Below are 24,161 nucleotides of genomic sequence, written 5' to 3'. Positions count from 1 at the left end.
GCAAGCCAGAGTTCAAATCCTATTCATATTCCTTGTGACTTTGGGCAAGTCATGTGATTCCCATTGCCTCAAGTACAAATTAAGGGGTCTATTTAATAAGCTGTGTAATTTTTCCTGGAGAGAAAAATACCATGGGATTTAATACGCTTCAGTATTAGGTACTGTAGCTTAGTACACCCTGTACAATACCACCTGGAAAAATACCACAGCCAGGCTGCCCCCTGGAAATTCCATGTTATGGTGACCCAAATATGTGCCCCCCCTGCCCCAAGTATAGAAACCCCCTCCCCTGGGGGTCTGGTGAGATCACCCTGCCTCACTCCCCTGTTGCCTCTTAAGGTGGCTCCAGTAGACTAAAAGTTAAAATAAAAGAAAGAATAAGGGTGCGGACCCCTCCTCTCCCTACTGAATAACACTCCTTTTTCAAATATTCCCCCCAAGGTCTACGGTCCTCCCCCCCCATCTTAGTCCTCCTCCCAACCTACTTGCCTTGCTGTACCTTTAAATTCCAGTTGGGCCAGTGGGGCCCGGCGTGGCCCCTAGGTTCCAGGCCCTGCACTGTCACTGTCAGAATGACACAAGACAGCATTTTTTCAAAGAAAACATGTTATTTCAGGTATTTACCAACCCCCAAGAAATCACACAACCTACGCATATCCATCCACCTAAATATACCCCCTATATTACATACAGCCCTATCCCCCTACATATGCACACATCCCCCTTACCTACATACATACCCTTACATCCCCAGAAACACTCCACCCCCATCCACCATCACACAACCCCACACATCCCACCTATGCCCCTCTCATATGCCCACAAACATACATACATACACTCACACCATTTTGCCCTCTCCACATTTAAACCTTCACCTCATCTTCTGCACACCCACACCCACCCCTTCTATATACAATGTTGGAAAACATTCCTGAAGCCATGCCTCTGCTTGCTTTCCTAACTTGTTCTTTAATAGCAGAGATGACTTAAATTAGTGATCTGTGAACACTAACCCAGTGATTTTCAATTTTCTGATCTGAATAATAAATAATTCTTGTAGTTTTCAGAATGCACCTCATGCGTACTCCTGTAATTATTAACAAAATAACTTGTATGTATTAATACATACAATACAAAATAACTCTGTATGTATTAACATGATTGAACAGTCAAGTTAATACATACAGAGGTCAACATTCTAAGGGATTTGTCTGGCTAAGTTCGGAACATAGCCAGACAAACCCCAAGTTAATAATTTCCTGCCCTGCTGAACAGCCAAGTTTTAGCTTAAGCAATTATCTAGCTAAAACTTAGCTGGATAAAAAAAAAAGGAGGCAGGAAGAGGGATTTCCATGGTTCAATGTGAGCACTAGCCAGAGAAAGTTGTCTGGCTAATTCTGGTTGGAAAAAATCCAGACCTAAAGTTAGTCGGATAACTGCAAAAAAAAAAATCAACATAAAACGAAACCATCATCTGAGCAGCAGCTGATCCCCCCTCCATCCTTCAACCTCCAAGGAATGAATAAATGCAATGGGCTGAGTGGGCCTTACCTCTCCCAATCCCAATAAGGTAAAAAATGGAGCAGACTAAGTAGGTTCCCCCATCTCCTGATCTTAATAAAGTAAAATTGTAGTGGGCTGAGTGATTCCTTCCTCCAAAATCCCAATAAAATACAAATTGTAGTGGGTCAAGTAGATCCCCTTCTACCTCCAAAATCCACACCATCACCCAATAATCCTCAAAAGTGTCACTGGCTCAGTGCACTGTGGCAGTCACAAAAGCAAATAGAATGTTAGGATTATTAGGAAGGGAATGGGAAATAAAACGGTGGATGTCATAATGCCTCTGTATCGCTCCATGGTGAGGCCACACCTTGAATACTATGTGCAATTCTGGTCACCGCATCTCAAAAAGGATATAGCTGCACTGGAGAAAGTGCAGAGAAAGGAGACCAAAACGATAAGGAGCATGAAATGGCTGCCCTATGAGGAAAGGCTATGGAATCTAGGGCTGTTCAGTTTGGAGAAGAGATGACCGAGGGGAGATAGGATAGAGATCTCATGAAAGGACTTGAACAGGTTAATGTAAATCAGTTATTTACTCTCTCAGATAATAGAAAGAGCAGGGGGCACTCCATGAAGTTAGCAAGTAGCTCATTTAAAACAAATGAAAGAAAATTATTTTTCACTCAGCGCACAGTTAAACTCTGGAATTCATTGCCAGAGGATGGGGTTGTGGCAGTTAGTATAACTGGGTTTAAAAAAGGTTTGGATAAGTTCCTAGAGGAGAAGTCCATAAATTGCTATTAATTAATAAGCAATAGTGGTTTGAGATCTATTTGAGTACTAGGGATGTGCATTCGTTTTGAACAAATACACAATCGCAACGTATAGGTCTCTATTCGTTTCATTCGTGGGTTCCCGAAACTTATGGCGAACTCCCACAAATGAAATGTATCATTAACAAATAAAACCCCCACCCTCCTGACCCCCCAAGACTTGCCAAAAGTCCCTGGTGGTCCAGTGGGGTTCCTGGAGCGATCTCCTGTACTCGGGCCATCAGCTGCCAGTTTTCAAAATGGCGCCGATAGCCTTTGACCTTACTATGTCACAAGGGCTACCGGTGCCATTGGTCGGCCCCTGTCACATGGTAGGAGCAATGGACGGCCGGCGCCATCTTATGCTCCTACCATGTGACAGGGGCCGACCAATGCCACCGGTAACCCCTGTGACATAGTAAGGGCAAAGGCAATCAGTGCCATTTTGAATACTGGCAGCCGAAGGCCCACATGCAGGAGATCGCTCTAGGACCCCTGCTGGACCATCAGGGACTTTTGGTAAGTCTTGGGGGGGGGGGAGTCAGGAGGGTGGGGGGTTATAGTTAATTAAATTTAAAGGGTTGGGAAGGGTTTTTTGGTTTTTTTTTCCAACTTTAATGGAAAACGAATACCGAATGCAACTAATGGATGAATCAGGTTTCCCCCTATAAAAACGAATGCAACGTATTTGGGTCCCGACGAATACAAATACCAAATCGGACAAATCCGTCCCTTCTACACATCCCTATTGAGTACTTGCCAGGTCCTTGTGACTTGGATTGGCCACTGTTGGAAACGGGATACTGGGCTTGATGGATCCTTGCTATTTGCAGAAAATATGACTAAGAATGCATCAAAATTGGAAATTGATGACTACAAATGCTCACAGTTTGGGCAATAAAATCCCAGACCTAAAGGCCCTAATGGTAGAGGCAGACCTGGAGATTGTTGCAGTCACAGAGACATGGTTCATGGATTCTCATGTGTGAGATACCGCCATACCAGGCTATAATTTGATAAGGAAGGACAGAGAGGTTAGAAAAGGCGGAGGAGTACCTCTTTATGTCAAAAACAATATGCAAGCAACTAAACTGCAAGGAAAGTGGAACCATTCTAAAAAAAGATGATAGTCATCCATTTTTACTGGACTGGTTTACAGGCCTCTGACTCAAATGGAAGAGCTAAACAGAGATTTGGACGAAGACATTCAGAAGGTGGGAAAGAAGGGAGAAGTGTTGATCATAGGAGATTTTAATCTGCCAGATATAGACTGGACAATAGGGATGTGCAGAGGTACGGATTCATCCGATTTGGTATTCGTATTCATCGACGGGCAAATTCATTGCATTCGTTCAATGATGCCCCCGAAACGTTGATACATGCATTCGTTTTCCGGTTCCCATTAAAGTCAATGGGGGAAGTATTTGCAGTGTATTTTTGGCTGCAGAATTGGGGTTTTATTATCAACTTGGATGAAACTTCTGGGGAGCAATCATCAGAACAACAAAAGAGCTGCAAGGTACTTAGACTGTGGCAAAGTGGCACCAAAGTGGCATGAATAGCCTAAGGTACTTTAAAGAGGGAAAGGGGTACCAGGAGTGGCAAGAGTGCTTTAATAGAGGTGTAAAGCAGCAGCGAGAGTGTCAAAAACACACCACAACTTCAAAAGAGAGCACCGATAACAGATGCATGAACCCTCGAAGGCAGCACGACAGGTAAAGTGGCAAGATAAGTGGCATCAGCATTCTACAGCACAATGAAGGGGGAACATAGCAAGCAGAAAGACTAGCACCAACACACTGAGCATCTATGATAGTGGCCAGAACACCACAAGGAGTTGAGTGAGTCACCTGGTGTATGGCAGCAAGGCACAGAGGCAGAGGGTAGATATAGGCTGGCTATACCCGGGGAAAGTTCCCTTTCCTTTGTGCAGGAAAGGGCTCCCTAGAATGGGTTTGCCCCTAGAGTGGGGTGTTTCCATTGGTGTCTAGTGAGCTCTCACTGGTCTTTTAGAATCTGGTAGAGTTAGCAGATATACAAAAGAGAATTTTCAAGGTCAAGGCAGAGGAGGGTGCATGTGAACAGTGGTTCAACATGGGTCAGAGGGTAGATACAGGCTGGCTACACCCAGGGAGAGTTCCCTTTCCTTGGAGCAGGAAAGGGCTTCCTTGGAATGGGTTGGCCCCATGATTTCTGAATTATCCCTAACAACTGAAAAGCAGGTTGCTAATACAAACATAAAACACACTTTTAAATGTCTGTATGCCAATGCCAGAAGTCTAAGAAGTAAGATGGGAGAGTTAGAGTGTATAGCAGCAAATGATGAGATTGACATAATTGGCATCACAGAGACTTGGTGGAAGGAGGATAACCAATGGGACAGTGCTATATCAGAGTACAGATTATATCGCAATGATAGGGAGGATCAACTTGGTGGGGGTGTGGCACTTTATGTCAGGGAGGGTGTAGAGTCCAACAGGATAAATATCATACAAGAGACTAAATGCTCAGTAGAATCTATATGGGTAGAAATCCCATGTGTGTTTGGTAAGAGTATAGTGATAGGAGTATACTACCGTCCACCTGGACAAAATGGTCAGACAGATGATGAAATGCTAAGAGAAATCAGGGAAGCTAACCAATTTGGCAGTGCAATAATAATGGGAGATTTCAATTACCCCAATATTGACTGGGTAAATGTAACATCAAGACTTGCTAGAGATATAAAGTTCCTGGATGTAATAAATGACTGCTTCATGGAGCAATTGGTTCAGGAACCAAAAAGAGAGGGAGCGATTTTAGATTTAATTCTTAGTGGAACGCAGGATTTGGTGAGAGAGGTAACAGTGGTGGGGCCACTTGGCAACAGTGATCATAACATGATCAAATTTAAACTAATAACTAGAAGGGGGACAATAAGTAAATCTGCAGCTCTAACACTAAACTTTCAAAAGGGAAACTTTGATAAAATGAGGAAAATAGTTAGAAAAAAACTGAAAGGTGCAGTTGCAAAGATTAAAAGTGTTCAACAAGCATGGACATTGTTTAAAAATACAATCCGAGAGGCACAGTCCATATGCATTCCACTCAGTAAGAAAGGTGGAGGGAAGGCAAAACGATTACTCTCATGGTTAAAAGGTGAGGTGAAAGAGGCTATTTTAGCCAAAAGAAATCCTTCAAAATTGGAAGAAGTATCCATCTGAAGAAAATAGGATAAAACATAAGCATTGTCAAGTTAAGTGTAAAATATTGATAAGACAGGTGAAGAGAGAATTTGAAATTAAGTTGGCCATAGAGACAAAAACTCATAATAAAAACTTTTTAAAATATATCCAAAGCAAGAAACCTGTGAGGGAATCAGTTGAACCATTAGATGACCGAGGAGTTAAAGGGGCTCTTAGGGAAGATAAGGCCATTGCAGAAAGACTTAATTAATTCTTTGCTTCCGTGTTTTCTAATGAGGATGTTGGGGAGATACCAGTTCCGAAGATGGTTTTCAGGGGTGATGAATCAGATGAACTTAACGAAATCTCTGTGAACTTGGAAGATGTAGTAGGCCAGACTGACAAACTAAAGAGTAGCAAATCACCTGGGCTGGATGGTATGCATCCTAGGGTACTGAAGGAACTAAAAAATGAAATTTCTGATCCATTAGTTAAAATTTGTAACCTATCATTAAAATCATCCATTGTACCTGAAGACTGGAGGGTGGCCAATGTAACCCCAATATTTAAAAAAGGCTCCAGGGGCAATCCAGGTAACTATAGACCAGTGAGCCTGACCTCAGTGCCGGGAAAAATAGTGGAAACTATTCTCAAGATCAAAATCGTAGAGCATATAGAAAGACATGGTTTAATGGAACACAGTCAACATGGATTTACCCAAGGGAAGTCGTGCCTAACAAATCTGCTTCATTTTTTGGAAGGGGTTAATAAACATGTGGTTAAAGGTGAACCGGTAGATGTAGTGTATTTGGATTTTCAGAAGGCGTTTGACAAAGTCCCTCATGAGAGGCTTCTAAGAAAATTAAAAAGTCATGGGATAGAAGGCGATGTCCTTTCGTTGGATTACAAACTGGTTAAAAGACAGGAAACAGAGAGTAGGATTAAATGGTAAATTTTTCTCAGTGGAAAAAAGTAAACAGTGGAGTGACTCAGGGATATGTACTTGGACCGGTGCTTTTCAATATATATATAAATGATCTGGAAAGGAATACGACGAGTGAGGTTATCAAATTTGCAGATGATACAAAATTATTCAGAGTAGTTAAATCACAAGCAGATTGTGATACATTACAGGAGGACCTTGCAAGACTGGAAGATTGGGCATCCAAATGGCAGATGAAATTTAATGTGGACTAGTGCAAGGTGTTGCATATAGGGAAAAATAATCCTTGCTGTAGTTACACGATGTTAGGTTCCATATTAGGAGCTACTAGGGGTGTGCATTCGTTTTGAATGCATATGTAAAATGCAACTTATGTTTTTAAAAGAGAAAAAAAAGGTTTGATGCGCAACGCATCACGACTTCCAACTTATTCAACATAGCTATGTTGAATACGTTGAACCTAAATAAACACTTAAACCCCCCACCCTCCTGACCCCCCCAAGACTTACTAAAACTCCCTGGTGGTCCAGCGGGGAGTCAGGAAGCCATCCCTGCACTTCTTTGCGATTTCCTCACGGCGCCGATAGCCTGTGTCACAGGGGCTGCCGTGCCATTGGTCAGCCCCTGTCACATGGTCACGGCGCCATCTTGTGCTTCTACCACGTGACAGGTAGGTCATGTGGCAGGAGGTCACTCTGGGACCCCCGCTGGACCCAACTGGAACTTTTGGCCAGCTTGGGGGGGCCTCCTGACCCCCCAAGCTGGCCAAAAGTTCCAGTTGGGTCCAGCGGGGGTCCCGGAGCGGAGGCGCGGAGGAGCACGTGACGTCGGCATGATGTCGGCGTCACGTGCTCCTCCGCGCCCGGACCCCCGTTGGACCCAACCAGAACTTTTGGCCAGCTTGGGGGGGTCAGGAGGGTGGGTGCTGCTTCTGCAGGTGATGTTGCATATCAGCATTTATCAGATGCCCTCACTTGCTTCCCTCAACTGATATCCTTATTACAGTAAATACACTGTGCAAAACACAGATCCTCCCTCACTTTAAAGTGCTTCTAAATCAAGGATGTCTTACATGATTCTCTTCTCTATATCCTTGAAGGCTGATGCTGGCACTGGAGTTGAGATTGAGGATAGACCCTGAGGAAAAATGTCAGGAGCATTACTCACGCTCTCTATATGTGCTGCCTGCTCTTCCGGGGGTTGCTCTCCTCACTGTCAGTATCATCATCTATCTTCCAATCACCATCTTGGAAGCTAAGATACTAGTGACTATTTCTCCCAAATTTTCTTGAGCTACTAAGCTGTTCAATTTCTGATTTAGGGAATTCCAGACAAGATTCTACCACAGAATCAGTTGTTGTAAATATTGCCTCCATTCCTCAAAAGCAGTAACCAATGAAGCATGCAGATGGTTTTGGATGTTGCAGTGCCCTGCTAATCTACCTTTGGATGGCTATTTTGCCTTATCCCTTTGCTCCAAAACAAGAGAGAGGTGGCAGTGACACACACTCACCAAATTTCACTTTGAGCTTCTTTATGCTTCTGCCATTCTGCACCTAAAAAATCTCTCTTCAATTTAGGGGCAGTACTGCCCTTTTTATTCCTGCTGCTGGACTGGGCTTCCTCTCCACCAATCCCTCTGCCACTACCAAATCTGTTAATCCTGCCACTCCCTTTTCCTGACAATGGAATTTATTAAAATGCACTGCCTATTAGATGTTCAGTTATTATTACCAAGGCATTTATTTATTTATTCTGTAACTGTACCTCTATTCACAGTGTACAGAACTCTATATTTCTCTCACACACCTAGACACAATCAGCGTATGTGTGTGCTGTGGGCACTCAGTGTTAACAGATTCCTTTTCCAATCTACCCACAAATAAACTCTAAAACAACTAAAAAGACTGTTAAGACTCTTCTTTTCTTCAGTCTGTCTTGTGTTCACCTCACTTGTGTCCAGAGTCAAAAATAATCACAAGCACTGTTCTAATCTTCACAGTCTCCTACCCTCAACCCTCTCCGAGTAAAGTGTTTAAAGTTCAGTTTACCATGTTAATAAAAGCAGTGCTGTTTTACTGCTCTTGCAAAGAGGAACTCCCCCCCCCCCCTGACTTGTTAGAGTTTGTTTGTTTTTTAGAAGTCATTATCTTATCTACAGGGACTCCATTGTGCCACACATCTCTAATATATAGGGGTAAAATGGCACCACAACAGCAGCTCCTGCAGCAGCTCCATTTGCGTTTAGAATTTTTGTATGTTTTTTTCCTTTGATATAGCCAAGCAGATAGACAAGTTGAAAACCTACCCTAAACAGCTTCTACCTCAGATGGGGTTTTGGAGCTGTTCTCAAGAGCAAGATTAGTAATGATGCCTGGGAATAAGCATTTTTGGAGGTGGATCCACCCCTACAGAACATACTCCCAGAATGTATCAGAACTCTTATATCAGTTATTGCCTTTATAAAAGCCTTAAAACCATTACTTTTTAAGCAGGCATATGGTATAGATGCTGGTATTTAGTTTGCATGGTAAGGAAGATGGTAGCTTAGGTGTTTACTTATTGGATATTTTGATCATTTCTTTACTATTATTTAAAACTTGTTGGAATGTATTAAATTGGCAGAGTAAGGAATTTTGTTTGTTTCTGTTTTTATACATTTTTTCTATTGTTTCAGTTTATTTTTATTATGTCTCAAAATGAGTGGAATATGCATTTTTAAAATAAACACATGAGGCTTTTGGCTCACTCTTGATGTGGGTGGAAGGGCAGGATCCAAGATATCCTTAAGCCCTAAAGCTTGTTTTTCACCATCAGAATCCTCAACTGCTTAGAGCTCTCCTCTGAGAGATTGCCACTTCTCTAATCGGGGGGTGTGGCTGTGTTGAGTGGAGGGAGCTAAACAAATGAAGAAAAACAAAGGGAAACTGCAATGCAGTCAATGCTAGCTTCATTTAGAATGGCTTTCCTTTTGGGTGGGGATGAGTGCTCTAGATGGCCAGGGGATAAAATACAGAGGATAGGAAATAAAATCAGGAGTAAAATGGCAGGAACCCTGGAGGGCCCACTGATGTCAGTTACTTTCCTTCGCATGAGGATCAGGGGTGGTCCCTGGGTCTGGGGAACGACAACCGAAGGATGAGTCAATTTTTGAGCCATATACTAGATTCACAGAATGGAGGTAACTCTGATGGAATGATTATCTCAGGTCTTCAATGTTTCTAAGGAATCTGTCCAGAGTTAGCATTTGCCAGAGGTGTTATTCAAGATTGTTGTGTCAAAATGGATGCCTGCTCCAACAGGGAGGATAAGCTGAAGTAGGTTAAGATTGCACTGATTAAAGACAGTACCAATATACGGCATCAACTGGGGAAGCTAAAGAATACAGTTTGTTATTGGAATTTAATTTTTTCGCTTTCCCCCGAAACAAGCTGAAATCTCCAAGAGAGATGTTAAAAGAATATTATTTATTTATTTAAAAATATTGTTAGTCTGCTTATAGTGAACATTTTCAAGTTAAGTCGATCACATTGTAACATAAAGCAATCAAATCACAACCAGAATTACAATAAAAGCATAGTATAAAATCAATTAAATGCTTCATTAAACAGTAAGGTCTTAAGCTGTTTCCTGAAGGCTTTTAAATCAGACATCTGAAGCTTTACTGGCAACTCACTCCATAATTTAAGACCAATCAATGATAAAGCACGAGTCCTTGTTGCCTGCAATCAGGCTTCCTCCCTGATAGGGACCGCCAGGAACATTTGAGTAGCAGATCTCAGAGGTCGACTAGGTTAGTAATATGTGAACATTTTAGCAATAACTGGAAAATGAACAGTTTTTAATGCTTTAAAGACCATGATCAACACTTTAAACTTTAACAGGTATAAAATCAGTAAACAGTGAATCTGCTGCAACTGGGGAGTGATACACTCATGAAATGGCCTTTTTGTACCCAAACGCACTGATGGGTTTTGCAACAGTTGCAAAACTCACAGAGGATTTTGTGGTGGTCCGACATAAATTGAATTACAATAATCCACAGTATTCAAAATGAAAGCTTGGACTACCATTCTGAAATCCACCATGTTCAAACAAGGCCTTAAATGACTAAGAAGATGAAGCTTAAAATAACCCGAGGAGAGAATAGTGCACGGCTGGATGCTAAAATCCAGGTTGGTATCAAAAGTAACCCAGATTTTTTACATGATCCACATAAGGAACAATCTGTCCACCAACTGCAATAGTTGGTAAAGTTTCCGGTCTTGGCCTCCACAAAATACATAGGGCTTTTGATTTATCAAAATTCAAAACTAATCAATTCAAGTGCATCTAATCTCCAACTGCTGTCAAACCCTGAGAAATCTAACTAAATAAATGCTCACTATCAATTGAACTAGTAAAATACAACTGAACATCATCTGTATAACACCTAAAAAAGACATCGAAAGAGCCCAAAAGGGAACATAAAGATAGAAGATACATATTGAAGAGGGTGGGTGACAGGATAGACTCCGGAGGAACACCCACTTTAGATATAAACCAATCTGATGCGTTAGAATAGAGATAAATGTTGCTGCCTGGAATCCAAAAATGATTTAAACCATTGAAACACCTTACTCCCAACACCCAATTTCTTCAACTGATCCATTAGCATAGAATGGCTAATCGAATCAAAGGCTGAGGAAACATGTAAATAAATTGCGATCACAATGTCTCCTGAATCAAGCTTTCGAAGAAAATAATCATCCACAGCCACCAAGCTGTTTCAGTACATTGATACTGTCTAAATCCTCACTGATTATCATGGAGAACATTTTTAATATCCAAAAAATCTTTCAACTGCTTAAAAATAACTTTTTCCAAAATCTTTCCAATTGAGATTAAGTTTGAGATAGGCCTATAATCTCCACATTGGACTGACCCACAAATACCCAATTTAGGTATTGGATGAAGCTGTGATCTCTTAAGTCTACTTGGGACCATACCTTCTGACAAGGACAAGTGTACCAGATCAGCCAAAAGTCCAGTAAACCCATCCTTCAATAAAGAGAAAACCCATGAAGGACATGGGTCCAAATAGAGATATGAGTTCTTAAACTCGGACACTATAGTTTCTACTTCTTTTCGTGACACTAACTCAAAGGTTTCCCACTTAGGGGGTCATTTTCTATAGCTTTTGCATGCAAAAAGGGACTTTTCGTGTGCGATAGCTAGATTGGGGCAGAGTCGGCACTGGAAGGGGAGGAGTCAGGGCAGCACCGGGGCGGACGCGGTGAAGACATTGCTGACGGCGAAAAGGTAAGGCCCCTTATCGCCGCCAGTAATGTGCCCAATAGCACCACCTTTCATGGTGGCACTATTGGTTTGCGAAAGCCGGCAAAGATCGCACCGTAGCCTGCAAAATTCTGGGCTGCGAATCCAGGCTGAATATGTACCTACCTGAAGATTTAATAAGTCCATTAATTATATGAAATAATTCCTTTGTCCGATTCAATGACAACATTAACCTTTCAGAATAAAAGGCCTTACAGGCAGTGTTAACCTGAGCCCTACAAACTTTTCAAGCTTCCTGAAATAAATTCATATGTTCCTGGTAAAGCAATTCAATTCTCTACAATAGTATCCTCGGTGGATAGATCAATACCCTGGACCTAACCCTCCCCAGATCTTGCAAAGGATTTCTTCTCATGACTGATGAAATACCAGACATTTTTGTAACTATAGACCATAAAACCCACTCACCTAGCAAGACTCCAACCAACACTCCAAATAATATCCCAATCAAAGGACCACGCAATAGGACATAGCCTTTTGCCATAACCCATTGCTGATGGCCTACCATTGGCAATTCTACCAACAGACAATCCCTTCTTTTTACAGCCCAACAATACTCTCACACTGGTTTCAAAAAAGAACCACACACCTAACTCAAATTCAGCTAAAATAAAAATCAACAATAAATAAACTACCATAAGCTATCAAATCAAACCACACTTGTCCTTGAAAATTTGACCTTGAAAATTTGCCTCCCCTTAATAAGGCCTCTTATGTCCTGGGCTCTGTCCATAAGTTGCAGGAGGATGACACTTTGGCTTCTCCTGACAGTCTCAACTTATCTCAAATTTTTGAAATATCTCTAGCAACATTATGTCAGATTTGGACATACCCAATGCATTTTTCAATATAGACTTGTATGTTTTCATGGGCATAAAATGTGTTTCCTGACTTTTCTCTTGCCACTGTGGCTAATTGTAAGCAATTTCTAGATTTGTACTCTCAAGCACTTTCTGTGGGAGCATTTTTATTTGTGAATTTTCCTTTTAAGAACATTGTTAAATATGCAGGCAATGCTTATAGTATTGTGGATCCAAATTAGTTACATTCACTTCTAGAAGGGAAATCACTGGTGGGTGATAGTGGCAGTGATGCAACTTATAAATGTAAATGGTGGGGCAGCTGGAGCTGGTGATGTTTGAGCATGCAATTTGATTTTGTAGCAGCAATTTTCTGTACTTTTGTGTATGAATTCTTTTTTTTTTTTTTTTTTTTAACTTTGAAACAGAAACATGACAGCAGAAAATGACTGCACAGTCCATCCAGTCTGCCCAGCTGCCCAATTAATTTAGTATTATAATTCTCATCACTACCTTAGAGATCCCCCTGCATTTATCCCATGCTTTTTTGAATTCAGATACTGTTTTTGTCTCCACCACTTCCACTGGGAGGCTGTTCCGTGCATCCACTACCCACTCCGTAAATAAATATTTTCTAAGATTACTCCTGAGTCGACCCCCTTTCAACCTCATTGCATGACCCCTCATTCTAGAGCCTCCTTTCCAATAAAAAAGGCTCACCTCCAGTGCATGGAAACCTTTGAAATATTTGAATGTCTTTATTATATCTCCCCTATCTCTCCTTTCCTCTAGGGCAGTGGGTCTCAACCTTTTTCCCATCATGACACACCTGACAGACCACGTGTGTTGCGACCGTCGCTGCTCGACGCCCTCATTCCACCCTCTTTACTTCTGTGGTGACTCCCTCCGGGTCTGATGGACGGTTGGCTGCCTTGGCGTCACCATGCTGTCTCCCTCCGGCGTCCCCAGACCGGCTCGACGTTGCGGATCGGCCATGTTGCCTGAAGACCTAGGGTGCGCACGTTCTGATTGAAGTACCAGCAAGGGTGCGAACCTCAGGGGCGTTCCCCTGAGATGACGTCATCCGCTTCCAATATTTAAAGGTCTCTATTTCGCTATCTAATTGAGTTAGCAAGGATTGGGGATTGCTTCGGCTACTCTCTCCAAGCTACTCTGCCTCCTCGGACTTACCAGAGGTACCAGCTCCTCGGGGGCCTCACTCTTTTCTTTACTTTCAGATTACAGATAGGAACCGGTACTCGCTCCTTGAGGGTCCATGTTCTTGGACACTCTGAAGATTCTCTTCTGCCTGGAAGCTATCGCTACTACAAACAATTGTGAGTTACCATCGCACTCTCAGAGCTTTCCCTGGAACCAGGTACTCGCTCCTCGAGGGCTTAAACCTTTCCAGCCCCTGAGCTTCCTTGAGACCTTATGTGAGTTTTGTCATCTAGTTCTGTTCATGAACTCTGTCTACTCTGCCTACTCACTTTCCACAGTTTCTCAACAGCTCAGCCATCCTGGATCACTGTTCCAGTACATGAGGGACTACAGCCCTGCCGGGCATATCAACTCACTACTGCCACCTCTGGTGTTTTCAAAAACTTGTTTAATAAAAGAACTAATGTGTGTCTGTCTCCATACTCAAGCCTAGCCGGTGGTCCCTCTCGGGATATCCTCCCGGGGGTGTGGTCATCTTCCACCAGCCCAGGATGTTGTTAACTCCATGGATCCGACACATCTCTCTGCCTTGCAGGCTATACCGGGCCTGGCTCAATGCATCTCAGAGCTGCAAGAAACATTGGAGAAACTTACTGCAGCATTCCATCAGCTTCACACACAGAAGATACAAGGCACAGCTTCTAACCAAGAAGGTCAGTTATAGAAGGTAACTTTAAAGACTGCTGTACCACTGGCAGCTCCTATCCGCTTTTCCGGAGAAATCCAGAAGACCAGGAGCTTTCTACACCAGTGCTGCATGCATTTCACTTTACAGCCAATTTTATTTCCCACGGCTCTATTGAAGACCACCTACATCCTGTCATACTTGGATGGGAGAGCTCTGTTGTGGGCTTCTACCTTGTGGGAACACAAGGACCCTATTTTGCTGGACATAGAAGGATTTATGGACTTGTTTAAATCCGTCTTTGATGACCCTGCTTGTATTTCTGTTGCTGGTTTTGCTTTGGTGGACTTGAAGCAAGGCAACAGATCACTGGCTGAATTCGCCATAGAATTCAAGGCTCTTGCAGCAGAACTTCACTGGGACCCCAATTGTCTCAAGACTCTCTTCTGCAGAGGCCTGGATACCCACTTAAAGGACGAGCTGGCCACTCGCCAGACACCTGACTCTCTGGATGAATTAATAGCCTTGGCCACTCGGATTGATCACTGGCTCCGAGACAAGGTGAAGGAACTCCGGCCTAAGGCGTTACTTGGGTTGAAACAGGCTAGTACTACCATTGAACCTTGGATGGCTCCAGTAACTTCTGCTGCTGATAAAGATGAAATGATGCAACTTTGTCATGGACACTTGACCTCCAAGGAGAGAAGATTTTGGAAGAAACGTGGCCTGTGCATGTACTGTGGTCAGCCCAGCCATGATGTCTCTACATGCCCCGTTCATCCGGGAAACGGACGGGCCTAAGACCCGCGAGAGGACTGTTCTTGGGCCATACTGTGTTTTCTCCTCCGGCCTCTCTTCCAGTCTCCGTAATCTGCAAACCGGCTACGGTTCAGACTCCTGCCCTGAGGCAACTTTATTCTCAAACATCTAGTGGAAAACCTGAGGAGTCTCTTCATCAAAGTAGAAGATCCATTATTGTATCACAACTTGAAGTGGGCTTTGGACGTTCCTTTACATACATGGGGATTGCTTTGGCTACTCTCTCCAAGCTACTCTGCCTCCTCGGACTTACCAGAGGTACCCGCTCCTCGGGGGCCTCGCTCTTTTCTTTACTTTCAGATTACAGATAGGAAACGGTCCTCGCTCCTCAAGGGCCCATGTTCCTGGACACTTCTCCTGAAGATCTCAGTGACGTCCATGGCAGTTCAACCATGGCTGATGATATTCATAGCGCCTTTTACGTTCACTCTGGCTCAAAGGCATTCAACATCTATCCGCATTCAAGGATTACAAATTTAGAGATATCTGTCACGTTCCATTCATTCGGAGGATGTGTCTGATGAGCCACAGCACATATTAGATCCGAAGAAGATATCTCTGGAAACCAGCCAGTCTGTTTCCGCTGGTATTTCCACCATCTCCAGAAGTGGATTTTAGACGTACCCTAACATTACGACTTCCACTGAAACCTTCAGTGACGTCCACAGCAGCTCAATCCATTGCTGCTGATATCTTCTATAACACTCTGCAAGATTCTTCCAAATCTCAAGATCCACCTGTCATCTATGTAGAAGACAAATTAGAAATTAAGATCAAAGAGATTCTGGATGTTCGTAACAGAGGTAAGACTTTTCAATACCTCCTGATTTGGGAAGGCTTCGGCCCCGATTTATTCTCTTGGGAGCCTCAGACCAATATCTTGGACAAAGAGATGCTTCATCAGTTCCACCTCGCACATCCTTCTAAACCAAAGCCTGGTACCCGAAGAGGAGATCGCCCTTTGAAGGGGGGTACCATTGCGACCGTCGCTGCTCGACGCCCTCACTCCACCCTCTTTACCTCTGTGGCAACTCCCTCAGGGTCTGATGGACGGTTGGCTGCCGCGGCGTCACCATGCCTTCTCCCTCCGGCGTCCCCGGACTGGCTCGACATTGCAGATCCGCCATGTTGCCTGAAGACCTAGGGCGCGCACGCTCTGATTGAAGTACCAGCAAGGGCACGAACCTCAGGGGCGTTCCCTTGAGATGACGTCATCCGCTTCCAATATTTAAAGGTCTGTATTTCACTATCTAATTGAGTTAGCAAGGATTGGGGATTGCTTTGGCTACTCTCTCCAAGCTACTCTGCCTCCTCGGACTTACCAGAGGTACCCGCTCCTCGGGGGCCTCACTCTTTTCTTTACTTTCAGATTACAGATAGGAACCGGTCCTCACTCCTCAAGGACCCATGTTCCTGAACACTCTGAAGATTCTCTACTGCCTGGAAGCTATCGCTACTACAAACAATTGTGAGTTACCATCGCTCTCTCAGAGCTTTCCCTGGAACCAGGTACTCCCTCCTCGAGGGCCTAAACCTTTCCAGCCCCTGAGCTTCCTTGAGACCTTATGTGAGTTTTGTCATCTAGTTCTGTTCATGAACTCTGTCTACTCTGCCTACTCACTTTCCACAGTTTCTCAACAGCTCAGCCATCCTGGATCACTGTTCTAGTACATGAGGGACTACAGCCCTGCTGGGCATATCAACTCACTACTGCCACCTCTGGTGTTTTCAAAAACCTGTTTAATAAAAGAACTAATGTGTGTCTGTCTCCATACTCAAGCCTAGCCGGTGATCCCTCTCAGGATATCCTCTCGGGGGTGTGGTCATCTGCCACCGGCCCAGGGATCCACCCACAACTATATCTAATGCTAACAGATTGCTACTCCCTAGCAGACTGCTAACTCCAATAACAACAAAGATTGCTGACTCCTCCTTCTTAGGAGCCAATATTACTGATTACTACTCCTATTTGATTGCTCCTCCCATCAGGCATCAGATCACTAGCAGAAATATAACAGATTGCTACTCCTTGCAACAGATCTATAACAACGTGCACATATGTGACACACTGCTCATTACAATTCATGGCGGAAATAAAACAGAGGCTCAGTATTATTTTTATTGTTAAGAATGACACAAGGGAAAGACAAGTACTCTGTCTGAACAGAAATTGCATAAATAGTAAACATCTATACCAAAACAGCATCAATTTCCAGCAGTCAAACAGCAACCACCTTACCTAAGAAAAGGCAACACTAAAAATATTTCACCAGGTCTTAAGACACCAATACACCTCCTATTAGGGAAAACGGACTAGGCCAGGCTGCTATAGAGCCCTACACAGAAATAACATGTCAGCAGAATACCTCACATGTGCAGACCCTCACCTAACAAAGAATAGAGGGACCATAAAGCATAACTAGAAATATGCAGACAAAAAGCTGAACTGGAAACCGCAACAAGCCAGAGGGACTTTACGCAGTGTAACAAAAGAAAATGAGAATTTCACCAGTCCTCAAAACAAATTAAGAAATATAAAATCAATAGGAGTAAAACCATACTAATAAAAAGAACAGATTTCAAAATAGCTGATGAATGGAATATCCAATAATTAAAAACTCATATAAAAAAATTCTAGATACCAATAAAATATTTCAAAATAGCAGACAAAAAGACCCAATAATGTAAAATAAGGATTAAAAAAATGCTTTGCTCTGCTTACCTGGAAATGTTGATATCCAGGTGCCCTGAGATTGTTTGAATTTGCAGGAGGAGGAATGGTTTACTTGCAACTTTCTCCTCTCTCTGTCACAAACAAGCAATCTCTCTCACACTGGCTCTCAATCACACCCATATACACATGCTCTCGCTCACTTACATAGGCTCTCAATCACACACATATGCACATGCTTTTTCTCTCTCACTTATATATATTCTTAATCACACATTTACACACATGCTGTCTGTCTTTTCACGCTTACACACACACACACACACACACACACACACACAGGCTTTCAATCACACACATACACTCTGTCTCTCTCATACACTCACAGGTTCTCAATCACATAATCACATGCTTTCTCATCTACATCAGCTTTCAATCACACAGACACCCATACTCACTCTCTTCCTTATACACACAGGCTCTTAATTATACATGCACATGATCTCTCTCACTTACATAATCAGGTTCTCAATCATACATTTACATTCATGCTATCTCTCTCACACAAAAAGGATCTCAATCACACACAGACTCTCAATCATACACATATACTCTCACACAAACAGGTTTTCAATCACACACTTACACATACAGGATCTCAATCACTCACTTACATACATGCTGTCTCTCTCTCATGCACACATACATACACACACACACACACAGACGATCTCAAACACATATTCTTGCTCACTCACCCACTCTCTCTCCCCCCCCCCCCCATTGAACTAGCGAAAGCAGCAGCCTCCTCCACTTCCAGCCTTAGAAGCCTTGAGAAAGGACTCCCATCCACCATGGGGGCTGATGTTGCTCCTCTTTTGCTCCGCGCTTTTCTTCTTCTGGCCGCACCTCCTTTCTTCAGGCCAATGCTGCACACACTGGCATGGTTTTTTCTTCCTGCGCATGCGGCTGCTGCATACCACTTCCTCTTCCAGGTGGGAAGAAGAGACCCTGCTGGTGCCACTAACTCCAGCTCTTCTGCTGTGTTCCGCCCGTGCTATCAGCATTTTAAGCCGAGGTGGAGGATGAATTCTTATTTCGCTGGGGCAGGGGGAGCAGGTGGGTCAGCAGGGGACCAGGAAGTGTGGCAACACACCTGTGTGTGCTTGGTGACACACTATTGTGTCGTGACAAACTGGTTGAGAACCGCTGCTCTAGAGTATATATGTTCAGATCTTTAAGTCTATCCCCATATGCTTAAGAACAAAGACCACTAACCATTTTAGTAGCCACACTCTGGACTGACTCCATCCTGTTCATATCTTTCTGAAGGTGCAGTCTCCAGAACTGTACACAGTATTCCAAGTGAGGTCTCACTGGGAGCTATACAGGGACAACATCACTTCCCTTTTTCTGCTAACCATTCCTATCCCTATGGTGCCAAGCATCTTTCTGACTTTTACCATTACTTTATCCACCTGTTTATCCACCTTAAGAACATCAGATAGAATTACCCCCAGATCCCGCTCTTCCTTCGTGCTAAGAACAATTTCACCTCAAATATTGTACCTTTCCCTTGGGTTTTTGCATCCTAAATGCACGACTCTGCATTTTTTAGCATTAAATCTTAGCTTTTGGATCTTAGACCATTCCCTGAGCTTTGCTAGATATCTTCTCATGTTTTCATCACCTTTCTAGCTATTTACCCTGTTACAGATTTCAGTATCAAAAAGACAAAACTTTCCCAACAATCCTTCCGTTATGTTGCTCACAACAATTTTGAAACAAAGCAGTCCTAGGAACAATCCCTGAGGCATACCGCTAATAATACTCCCCTCTACAGAGAAAACTCCATTTACCACCTCCCACTCAGCCAGTTTCTAACTCAGTCAGCCATTCTAGGATCCATATCAAGGGTGCACAATTTATTTATAAATCTTCTGTGTGGAACCATGTCAAAGGACTTTATGAAATCTAAGAACACTACATCTAGCGATCTCCCTTGATCCAACTCTCTGGTCACCCAATCAAAAAAATTGATCAGATTTGTCTCACAAGACTTACTTCTGGTAAAACTATGCTGCCGTGGATCTTGTAATCCATTGGATTAGAACAATTTTTAAAAGGGCCGCGCATGTACCCATAAATGCGCATATCTCACTGCGCACAAAGATAAACACTGTTTTATAAAACATATATGAGTAAGTCATAAAGTACTCTTCACGTGGATATGTCTGCAGCTTTATACACATATCTTATGGGGGGAGAGAGAGAGACACTTTATTAGGTTCAGCTTGATACTCAATATATGGACCATTGTAACAGGGCACTTTGTTTCGGGGTGAGTTTTTGGGAGGTGGGTTGGGGTTGGGAGGGTGTTATTACAGAAACATTCAAAGGTATTCAATATAAAATTGACACCGTTAAAGAATTTTATACCTTATAAGTGATGAAAAGGAGTTGATTTATAGGGATGTGAATCGTGTCCTCGATCGTCTTAACGATCGATTTCGGCTGGGAGGGGGAGGGAATCGTATTGTTGCCGTTTGGGGGGGTAAAATATCGTGAAAAATCGTGAAAAATCGTGAAAAATCGAAAAATCGCAAAACCGGCACATTAAAACCTCCTAAAACCCACCCCCGACCCTTTAAATTAAATCCCCCACCCTCCCGAACCCCCCCCCCAAATGACTTAAATAACCTGCGGGTCCAGCGGCGGTCCGGAACAGCAGCGGTCCGGAACGGGCTCCTGCTCCTCAATCTTGTTGTCTTCAGCCGGCGCCATTTTCCAAAATGGCGCCGAAAAATGGCGGCGGCCATAGACGAACACGATTGGACGGCAGGAAGTCCTTCCGGACCCCCGCTGGACTTTTGGCAAGTCTCGTGGGGGTCAGGAGGCCCCCCACAAGCTGGCCAAAAGTTCCTGGAGGTCCAGCGGGGGTCAGGGAGCGATTTCCCGCCGCGAATCGTTTTCGTACGGAAAATGGCGCCGGCAGGAGATCGACTGCAGGAGGTCGTTCAGCGAGGGTTCCGGCGCCTCGCTGAACAACCTCCTGCAGTCGATCTCCTGCCGGCGCCATTTTCCGTACGAAAACGATTCGCGGCGGGAAATCGCTCCCTGACCCCCGCTGGACCTCCAGGAACTTTTGGCCAGCTTGTGGGGGGCCTCCTGACCCCCACGAGACTTGCCAAAAGTCCAGCGGGGGTCCGGAAGGACCTCCTGCTGTCCAATCATGTTCGTCTATGGCCGCCGCCATTTTTCGGCGCCATTTTGGAAAATGGCGCCGGCTGAAGACAACAAGATTGAGGAGCAGGAGCCCGTTCCGGACCGCTGCCGTTCCGGACCGCCGCTGGACCCGCAGGTTATTTAAGTCATTTGGGGGGGGGTTCGGGAGGGTGGGGGATTTAATTTAAAGGGTCGGGGGTGGGTTTTAGAGGGTTTTAGTGTGCCGGCTCACGATTCTAACGATTTATAACGATAAATCGTTAGAATCTCTATTGTATTGTGTTCCATAACGGTTTAAGACGATATTAAAATTATCGGACGATAATTTTAATCGTCCTAAAACGATTCACATCCCTATTGATTTATACACCACAGTCTCTGCTAGCTGCATTAATGTACACGTGCCCTTCCTGGCTATTTAAAATTTGTGTAGCTCCGGCGCAGCCCGCTTACACATGAAAGTGGCCGTTTTTGCGCATGCAAGTCTTTTAAAATCTACCTCTATATTAGCAGTGATTCCATTAGTTTGCTCACCGCAAAAGTCAAACTAACTGGCCTGTAGTTCCCAGCCTCCTCCTTACTTCCACTTTTATGAATAGGAACCACATCCGCCCTTTCCAGTCCTCTGGAACTACTCCAGACTGTAAAACAGCATTGAAAAGGTCAGACACCGGAGCTGCCAGGACATCTCTAAGTTCTCTAATTATCCTTGGATGTAACCCAACCAGCCACATCACCTTATCTACTTTAAGTTTAGTTAGCTCCTCACGAACACACTGTTCTGAAAATCGATTGAGGTTTACCTCACTTCAAACTTCAGGCCCTTCACAGGACAGCAGGACAGCAGGATGTTAGTCCTCACATATGGGTGACATCACAGGATGGAGCCCAATCACGGAAAACGTCTGTCAAAATTTCCAGAACTTTGACTGGCCCCTACTGTGCATGCCAAGCATGGCACTAACCCTGCAGCCAGCAGGGATCCCCCTTCAGTCTTGTTTAAAAGCTATAGGCAGTGCCGAAAAATAAAATAAGAAAACATAAGTAACCCAACACCATGGGGCAGCGAGCGGGTTTTGTGAGGACTAACATCCTGCTGTCCTGTGAGAACAACTGTTACAGGTAAGCAACATTTGCTTTCTCACAGGACAAGCAGGATGGTAGTCCTCACATATGGGTGAGTACCGAGCTGAGGATGTCCGAGAAATGCACCAAATGTATCCAGGTGTGCAAGGCACTAGGATTAGGATAACATTTGGTCGAGGGCATCCTGAACCCTAACGGGCAGGTGGAAGGGTGTTGGTATGTCACGTTGTTAACAGGTTACGAAGGACAGACTGGCCAAAGATGGAATCTTGTCTTCCGGCTTTGTCCAAGCAATAATGGGCTGCAAAAGTGTGGAGAGCATCCCTTGTCCTGATGTAACTTCACGGAAGTCTTCAAGAGAAGAGGAAGTGGAGGGAATGCGTAGAGTAGACCGGTTGCCCACGAGAGGGAGAATGCATCTCTGGGCTGAGAGTGTTTGCTGCAAATGAGAGAGCAGAAGTTCTCTACTTTGAGATTTTGAGGAGATGCAAAGAGGTCTATCTGAGGATATCACCATCAGTGGAAGATGGAGTTCGCAACTGAGGGGTTGAGAGACCACTCGTGCGGTTGAAAAATGTGACTTTGCTGTCTGCCAATACATTGTCCACTCCCGGCAAGTATGTGGCCCTGAGGAACATCGAATGGGAGAGAGCCTTCGCCCATATCTGTGCAGCTTCCTGACATAGAAGGAAGGAGCCCGTGCCTCCCTGTTTGTTGATGTAGCACATGGCCACCTGGTTGTCCGTCTGGATCAGGATAACTTGATTTGAGAGGTGATCCTGAAATGCCCTGAGAGCATATCTGATTGCTCGAAGCTCCAGGAAATTTATTTGGTGTTTGGCTTTCTCTGGAGACCAAGAGCCTTGTGTCTGTAGATTGGCCACATGGGCTCCCCATCCAAGGTTGGAAGCATTGGTGGTGAGAATTAACTGAGGGTCTGGAGCCTGAAAGGGCAAGCCTTGGAGGAGAATGATCTGATTTTTCCACCAGGCTAGAGACTGATGGAGTGAGCCAGTTACGTGGACCATGGTCGACAGGGGCTGAATGCTTTGAGTCCATTGAGACCGTAGAGTTCACTGCATGACTCTCATGGCCAAACGGGCCATTGGTGTGACCTGAACTGAGGATGCCATGTGTCCCAGGAGGATGAGAAAGTGGCGTGCAGTTGAGGAGTGCTGAGACTGCAGCTGGTGTGCAAGAGACATGAGAGTGAGGGCTCGCTGTCGAGGCAGGAAAGCCTTTGCCTGCAAGGTGTCCAAGTCTGCCCCAATGAACGACAAGGTTTGAGATGGGACTAAGTAGGATTTGTCGTAGTTGACGAGAAATCCTAATGAAATTAGAGTGTGTAAGGTTAGATTGAGGGACAACAGAGCAGCTTGCTGAGTGGGAGCCCTGATTAACCAGTCGTCTAGATAGGGGTAGACGTGAACACCTTGGGTCCTGAGGAAGGCTGCAACTACCACGAGGCATTTTGTGAAAACTCGTGGCGCAGATGCTAGGCCGAATGGAAGCACTCGGTATTGATAGTGCTTGGGGCCTACTAGAAACCTCGGGTATTTGCGATGAGATGGTTATCGCAATATGAGTGTATGCGTCCTGGAGGTCCAGAGAGCAGAGCCAGTCTCCTTTTTGTAGAAGAGGAAGAAGCGAGCCTAAGGTTACCATCTTGAACTTTTCTCACTGGAGGTACTTGTTAAGGGCCCGTAGGTCCAGAATAGGACGAACCCCTCCCGATTTTTGGGGGATTAGAAAGTACCTGGAATATAACCCTAGGCCCTGCTGAGAGTAGAGTATGGGTTCTATTGCCTTGGACTGGAGAAGGAGGGAAACCTCTTGATCCAGATGAATAGAGTGATCAGATGTTCTCCACATCGGCAGAGGTGGGGAGTCCGGTGGCACAGAGAGAAAGTTCAGATGGTAACCCTGAGCAATTATCACCAGTACCCATT

At 44.2% G+C, this 24,161-nt stretch overlaps 1 protein-coding gene across 1 annotated transcript in view; it reads right to left on the bottom strand.

Annotated features, from left to right (window-relative positions):
- The window catches only part of PIEZO2 (piezo type mechanosensitive ion channel component 2), a 1,301,103-nt gene that overhangs the window by 262,129 nt on the left and 1,014,813 nt on the right, over positions 1-24,161 (bottom strand). The window lies entirely within an intron of this gene.

The sequence above is a fragment of the Rhinatrema bivittatum genome, chromosome 2 (assembly GCF_901001135.1).
Source record: "Rhinatrema bivittatum chromosome 2, aRhiBiv1.1, whole genome shotgun sequence".
NCBI lineage: Eukaryota > Metazoa > Chordata > Amphibia > Gymnophiona > Rhinatrematidae > Rhinatrema > Rhinatrema bivittatum.
Note: the sequence above shows the minus strand (reverse complement) of the source record. Positions and strands in the feature narration are given on the sequence as shown.